The following is an 8,554-nucleotide window of genomic DNA, read 5'->3' on the forward strand; positions in this document are numbered from 1 at the left end:
CAAGGTCCCTTCCCTCTCCCATCCTACTGACAAAGGAATTAAATAGCTGACTTTCATGAGCTCTTTACTCACCATTATTTTGTGAAGTAAAAAACTGAGCATAACAGAAAGTTTACAAAAGTAGAATTATAAGAGTGGTAGAGATCTATAGGAAGAGTGAGGAGAATTTAGAAAATACAACAGGTATCACAATTTAGTTCAAATAATACAAACTCCTATTAAAAGATTCGCTTAATAATTTATTTTCCAGATTCAATAGTAGCCATCCAAACTGTTTGCCTTGTCTCCCTGTGCAACTTCAGTGTTCAGTTACTATTAAAATTGTCAATAGTTTTTAAATTATATACAGTTTAAATATAGACTATTTTACAGAGTCCTCAAATCAAAATATGCTTCTGATTAAAGTATATTGTTATAATTGTATTTTTAACATCTTTTCATTAATATAGTTATTTATTTGGCAGAATAAATTGCATGCTCATGTATACAGATGCACTACACCCCTTGCATCTAGACACTTACATGACCAATCTACATGTATATATTCCTCAGGAAGCACTGAATTCTTAAAGAATAGGATGTCTCTGTTGATGTCTCTTTAATGTTCAGTATAGCTAACTACCAGAATTTCAGCTTTACTGCTTAGTACCTATGTAGCTATTGGCAAACTACTTAACTATTTAAGTTTTATTTTACATTTGTCTGCTAAAGGTGATCATTAGAATCTCTATAATAAAGTATTATGTGTATTAAGTAACATAACATATCAAATTAATATTAGAATAGTTGGTATTTTCCTACAGAAAGAGAAGCTAGTCCTTTTTAAAACTATTAAAATCATGAAAAATATACAGAAAGAAAAAGAGAGGGAGAAGAGAAGGAAGAGGTAGGGAGGAATGAAGGAAGGAAAAAAGGAGGGAGGGAAAAAAGGAGGGAGGAAGGATGGAAGAAAGGGAAAGAGGGAGGAAAGAGGGAAGGAAGAGAGGAGAGGATGAAAGGAAAGACAGAAAAGATTGAAAGTCAAGGAAATTAAATGAAATACATTACCTTGTCATGAATCTTTGGCCAGAAAAGAAAAAAGAACATTTTTAGATAGTTGGTAGAATTTATACAAAGTCTGTGGCTTGAATGAATGTGTCATAATCTGTACTGTTTTTCTGAGTTGGAGGTTGAACTGAGGTCATAATGAGACAGTGTTCAAAGCACAAATGGGGATATTTAAGTGTGATAGGACATTATGTTTGCAACTTGCTGTAAAATCATTCAGAAAAAGACTATTAAAAATTAGTATATTTATATTAATATGTAGAAGAGACACAAATATAATAAATGTAAAATATTGCCAAACTGGAGAGTTGTCATGAAGTGGATCTTGACTTCTTTGTGGTGTTCTTTATAGTGCCATTAACAAAATAGAAAGTCAGAAGAGACTGCTGAATTGGTAGTAAAAATGACAGATTTCTTTTTAAGGAGGGTGATTGTAAAATGATTTAAAGACATTGCAGACTAAATTTTGAGCAGACTGAAGGCATTGTAGTGTTGAACATAAGGATAAAATACTCTAGCTTCTAAATAAAGAACTAATAATATTTTTAGAGTAGTGAAAACTTTCTATATTTACATCTATTCCTCTCTTCTCAAAAACTCAATCTAGTAAAGTTTTACCATTGGTAAATTTGAGTGTTGTTACATAATATACTTACATTAAATCAAGGATTAATACATATTTCCTACACTTTATTTTTAAGATAATAAACAGCTATTACTCATCAACCAACAGCCACTTCTATTATGAATTGGATATATGTTTTATAGGAATAAGACTATCCCATCTTAACTCAGAAATTCCTAAACCAGTACACTCAAAGTATTTATAAATTTGGCATACAGAAATAAAAAAACACAATTAAAAGCATCTTAGCTAGAAAGCTAATTGTGGATAGACAATCTTCTTTAGGAATTGCACTGTTAATCTCCTTACATAACAGTAAATCTTTATGTTCAATTAACTGAAATGCTTTCAGTTAGCTCAACAGATAATAAACAATAAATAAGTAAGCAATAATAGTGCATAATTGGAACCAAATAGCACAAGAGTATAATCAACTTTTTAAAAGAATGAGAAAATGTCACATAGATACTCCATCCATATACAGAGAACAAATCCATCACAACTCGATTACTGTTTATAAAATACTAACATAAGGAATTTTTCAAAACATTTATTCTATTAGTCACAGTCTAAACCAATATAGAATTCATTAGTCACAGATGCCACTAGTTATTAACAATTTCCTGAAGGCATTCTTGCTCTTAATATCTGTTACATTTGCTGCTCGTGCATTTTAATTATAGATTTTTAAATCAATGCAAATATTATAATCAAAGAAATGGAGTACATTTCAACTGACTGAAGTACATATTTAATATTATTTTAGTTTCAGAAATTCTTCATGTCAGCTGAGTTGTTTTACATCTAGTCTCATTACACCTGCAGTGACTGAGAAGAAAATTTCTAGCTATTCTAAATTTGTCATCACATAATCACCCTGGCAAATATTTATAAATAGTGTTATACATATTTTATGATGGAACACTTCCTCTGATTGTCAAATTCTGTAAGATCATTAAATATTTGATATCATCAACTCCAAAAATCAAATACATTTAGAAGTTTCCTTTGAATATTTATCTTCTAGTTTAAAGTTAGTGTTTTATTAGTTCTATAAAAATAAAAAGAACGTGACATTGATGTCTTCAGTCCTCTTTTAAAATGATATTATTCAAAGGTAATATATAATATAAAGAAAATCATGCACCTATTCTATGCTTATTACTAACATTTAACAGTATTTAACAAGTCTTTGTTCAAGAGGTCTACTGAGAACATTGTGTTGGCCATACAAACTGCTATCTATTGTAATTCTTCAGATGGATGCTGTTTCTAATGTCTTCAGAGTCCTTCCTTTTCACATTTGCTGTGAATTCCTCATCTTTCCAAACTGTCATGAATATTAGCTCCTTGGAGCGGAGGAGATAATTCCCTATTTTGCAGTCCACTCATTCAGGCAGACTGGGCCACTTTCACCTCTATACTAATACAGCATAGCTACTTCCACTACAGAAGTAGTCTACTTGCTCTCTCCCTCCTTCCCTCCCTCCCTCTTCCTTTTTCTCTCCCTCTCTCTTGCTGCCTGTCACCTTACAGTGCACCTGGGATAAACTCCATGTGCGGCCATGTGGTCACTTCTAAATATTCATAGCAGCTACTGGAGCAGATGAAACATAATGAGAACCCAAATGTTACTACACAATAAAATTACATATGACTTAGTAAATACAGTATCTCAAACATTAGTAATTCCAAAAGCACATTTTATTTCATTCAATTAGTGGAAAATTTGTGTGTGTGTCAGTCTTGGGTCTTGAACTCAGGGCTTGGGCACTGTCCCTGAGCTTTTCTGCTCAAGGCTAGCACTGTACCCCTTCAGCCACAGCTTTTGAGTGGTTAATTGCAGGTTAGAGTCTCGAGGACTTTCTTTGCCCCAGTGGGCTTCAAACCATGATCCTCAAATCTCAGCCTCCTGGGTAGCTAGGGTTACATGCATAAGCTATTGCTGCCCAGTGAATAACATTACTGTTTCCATGTTATTTCATTCATGAAATTACATAATCTTCTCCAAATCCTGTAAGAGCTTGTTCTATTAGCTTCATTGTGCACATGATAGTTGAAACACTGAGTGACCCAACAGGACAAAGGCTTTTGCCTCTCAAGCATTGTGAATGGAACAAATGCTCATTATTTAATACCTGCTTTCCTATCTTAATTATGTAATGTATTCAGGATAGTGATTTTTTTCAGGACTCTGCTAGTGCTTAAATTTATCATTAGTTACATTTCTCAAACACATCGTCATCCACTCCATCTGAGGAGATGGGAGAACTCCTGTTGTTTCCTTTCAACTTGTGGTTATCTACGTTACACCAATTATTTCCTTTATAATCAATGTTTGTTTTTCCCTTATTAAAATAATATTTAGACTATTTGAATTTAACTCAGGGAGAATGTCAGAGAATTGCTTAGATGTTATTTTCTAGAAAATACAGGACAAAATATAACTGTAGTTGGTTCTGTAGCTTTAGTTTGTTTTCCATAGACTGTTAGAAAAACAAAGAACCCCCCAAACCCAGGCCCCTTCATGTTCCTACCAGGAAGCATAAGAGACCTTAACTTGAAAATTACTAGTGGTAAAATCCCCCTCAACCCAAATCTTCTTTTAATGGGAATGCCTGAAATACTATTACTACAGAGTCCTTCAAAGAAGCATATTTATATTGTAGATATACAATATTAGTCTAGATAATATCAAAGTAGGTTAAACCTTGATGCATCTATATAAACTTCATTCATTGCTAATTTATACAACTATAAAACTAATTATCTATTTGTAAATTTAACATGAAACTTAAAAGTCAATACAATTAAAACAATGCCAGTATGATTACCAATGCCTTGCTGAAACTAAATTAGTATTCACAACAAGAATCTGATATGTATTTATATTATGATATTACTGGACATCACTTATATAGCTCTTAATATCAAAAGCACCTTTTGTTATGAGGGAAACTATTATTTTATGTCATCTTTCTTTTTCCAGTTTATCTCATTTACTTCCTTTTTGCAAGCTTCCTTTGCCTACCCCAAACCCAGATGAGACAATGTCTTCACTGTCATTACTATTAATAAAAAAAATTAAGCTACAGCATCATGTTCCTTCCAAGTTTTCTCTACTTCTCACATTTTGCACCGGCCACAGATAACTACTGTCCTCTTAATCCACAGCAAGTTACCCTAAACTATTATCTTCATCATTTTCAAAATAAACATTTCCAGAGTATCTAGACTACCCCAAAGCCTGAAGTGGACACAAGGGACCTGACTTTGGTCAAAGCACAGCCTCTGCCTGAAGAAGTTTATTCTCTAAGAAAATCAGATCTGGAAACAGTCTTAGGGTAAGAAAGGAGAGTGTAGGGATCTCTGAATGTCATATGTACAATAAGGACAACAAGGGTATTGTCAATGATAGAGAAGTGAGAAGTAGGAGAAGGGAAATAATTAGATTGAGCTACATAAATGTTGAAAAGGCAAGTAAGTGGAATCAAAGTATTTGATATAGCAGGTGCTAAGAAAGGGGGAAAATGGGGACTATAGATAAGACTAGAGAATTAGGAAAGAGTCAATGATAAAGAAACCAGAATACCTTGGTATGGAATTTTGACATGAAATCTCAGGGTATGAGCCATGGCTGAAAGGTTTGAGTTACATATGCTGGCAACTATGACTTCACCATGGGAATAACTTAGTACAGAAAATTCAAGATGTTATTTGTGAACCTCCTGTAAACGCTGTCACCCAGAGCAAATGACCTCTTGTTTGTATTGTCCTCTTCATCACGTTGTGCCTCTGTGGAACAATACAAAAACCAAAACATTTTCAAGTCAGAATGAAACTTAGGTATTATTTTATCATTTCTAGTCTAAGATCAAAGACCTGTTTTAGCTCTCACATCTACTGAAGTCAATAAGGATACTAAAATTCGTGACCTTCCTTTTGGAATTCTTTCCAATTATCTATTATCTATTTTCTAAGCTTTGAAATAAACTTACCCGGATAAAATTAAAGTATTGGCAGATAATTTTTATACTGAAATCACTCTACTGACAAAACAAGATTGTTTAGAGATTTTTTTTGTTTTTGTATTTGTAGAGGGTTGTTTTTTGTTTGTTTGTTTGTTTGTTTTGCAGTCCTGGGGCTTGAACTCTAGGCTTGGGCACTGTTCTTAAGCTCTTTCTGTTGAAAGCTAGCATTCTACCATTTGAGCCACAGCATGATTTCCAGCTTTTTCTGTGATTAATTGGAGAGAAGAGTCTCACAAACTTCTTTCCTGCCCAGGCTTACTTTGAACCAAGATCCTCAGATCTCAGCCTCCTGAGTAGCTACAAGTACAGCTGTGAGCCAACAATAACTAGCTGTTACAGGTATTTTAAGTCTTTGGCTTAAATAAATACCCTCACCACTCTAATTCCAGCCTCTAATGAACCTACGACTTGAACTGGGTCATGACAGATCCTAGAATCAAAGTTTTCACCCAGTGTCTGACTTTAGTCACCCAGAGGTAACAGACCACCATCAGGAATAGCTAGAACAAATTTTTGTAAGAAAAACCCAAAAGTATCGGATACAGAATCCACTACTATCCATCTTTTTCTGCATATGGGCACTTCAATTTTGGATTTACCAGTGATTTTTGAGTACTGTATGTGAAGTCATTTCTCACAAACGTGAAGCAGTTTGGTTTGGATACCTCTTTCATTCATATTCCCTTACAAAGCTTACAGCGTGCATTCTCCAGTCAGTCAGGCCTTATAAATCCATAAATGTAGGAGTATCTGCAATAGATAATGCAAACAGACGAGAAATTCCTTACTCAATACACACGAAATATAGAGACTCACTCTGTCTTTCTACTGTTTTGTAGCAATGAGAAGCTATGCAAGCAAGACTCAGAGGTCCTTTATTCCATTGAGCACCCAGGCTAAGAAAGAATTGCCACAGCCTTCTGTTAACCTCTGTCCCACTCAAGACTTGTCTTTGAGGACTGCCTCCTAATTTCAGAATGCAACCAGCTGTAGAACCAGAGGATACCCTCACCAGATGCCAAATTTACTTGCTATTTTATTCAAAATGATTTATGATGCAATAATGAAACCAGAAACAAAAAAATCTCACTCTTTATATAAAGGCAAAAATTATTTCCTTTTCCAAGAATAATGAACCACACCTGAAACCCCCAAAGTCAGGAGGCTGAAATAGGAAGATCTCATGGTAAAGTCCATCTTGAGCTAATATAGAGCAAGATCTTCTCATATATGTGTTGGGGGGAGGGTGGCACTTGGGCTAAGAGCTTATGCCTAAAATCCCCATCTACTCAGAGGCATAGATTCAGAGGATGCAGATTTGAAGACAATCAGGACAATAAAATTAGTATGAGCACTAATTCAACAAAGAAATGGAACATGGTAGCATACCTATAATCTCACCTGTACCAGAAAGTGTACATAAGGGATCATATCATAATCCAAGGCTGATCTCCAGCAAAACAAAACACCAAAACCCTATGTGGAAAATCATTATACCAAAAAAGGCTAGTGAGGTGGCTCAAGTAGCAGAGTGCCATACTAACAAGCATGACGCCATCAATTCAAACCTGAGAAGAAAGAAAGAAAGAAAGGAAGAAAGAAAGGAAGAAAGAAAGAAAGAAAGAAAGAAAGAAAGAAAGAAAGAAAGAAAGAAAGAAAGAAAGAAAGAAAGAAGGAAAGAAAGGAAGCAAGAAAGGAAGCAAGGAAGGAAGCAAGGAAAAAGAAAGAGAAAGGACTGTATCTTTGTGTTTATAAATCAAACCATCTATCCAATTAAATATATATTAGACAAAATCACAAACTGAATTGACAAAATGGTTGAATCTAAAATTTCAATATGTTTTGAAAATAGGTTTCCTTTCATAAGAAGTTAAATATTTTTTCCACTGTGAATGGCAACAAATGTACACTAAAATCCTAACTAGTATCTCAAGGAAAGTCCCCAGAGCAGAAATACAAAGGACAAGAAATAATTGATAAACTGAGTCAAGCTGAGTCGAGGTCTCACTGGGAGGGATGGAGAGGGTGGCCTTCCTGCAGAATGACTATGGTCTCAGTGGAAAAGTGCGAACAGAAAACATGATCCAATTAAAAACTTTTTAAATTCTTTTTAAAAAAATACACAAGGGCATCCTTGTTGGCTTGTTTAATTTCAACAAACAAACAAACAATTAACACTAGCACTCAGGAGGTTTGGACTCTAAGAAGAGAAGAAAGGCTCTTTAATAATTGTTGATCTTTTGGATAAATGCCTAAAAGTGGGATTGCTGGGTCATAGGGGAACTCTATATGGAGTCTCTTAAGGAACTTCCATACTGCTTTCCAAAGTGGTTGAACAAGTTTACATTCTCTCCAACAATGCAGTAGGGTTCCCTTTTAGCCACATCCCCTCCAGCATTTGTTGTTATTAGATTTCTTGATTATACCATTCTAACTGGGGTGAGGTGGAATCTCAAAGTTGTTTTGATTTGCATTTCTTTTATGGCTAGAGAGGTTGAGCATTTCTTCATGTGTCTACTGGCCAATCTCGTTTCCTCTTCAGATAAGTCTCTCTTTAAGTCTTTCACCCATGGGACTGCATGAAATTGCAGAGCTTCTGCATGGCAAAAGACATAGTTAGCAAGATCAATAATAGAAAGCCCATGGATTGGGAGAAGATTTTCACTAGCCATACAATGGACAAGGGTCTCATATCTAAATTATACCTGGAATTCAAAAAATTAAATCCCCCAACAACAAATACTCAAAGAAACAACAGCTCAATAAATAAGTGGGCTAAAGACTTAAAGAGAAACTTGTCTGAAGAGGAAAGAAGGATGGCCAATAGACACATGAAGAAATGTTCAACCTC

The sequence above is a fragment of the Dipodomys ordii genome, unplaced genomic scaffold (genome assembly GCF_000151885.1).
Source record: "Dipodomys ordii isolate 6190 unplaced genomic scaffold, Dord_2.0 Scaffold17, whole genome shotgun sequence".
Lineage (NCBI taxonomy): Eukaryota > Metazoa > Chordata > Mammalia > Rodentia > Heteromyidae > Dipodomys > Dipodomys ordii.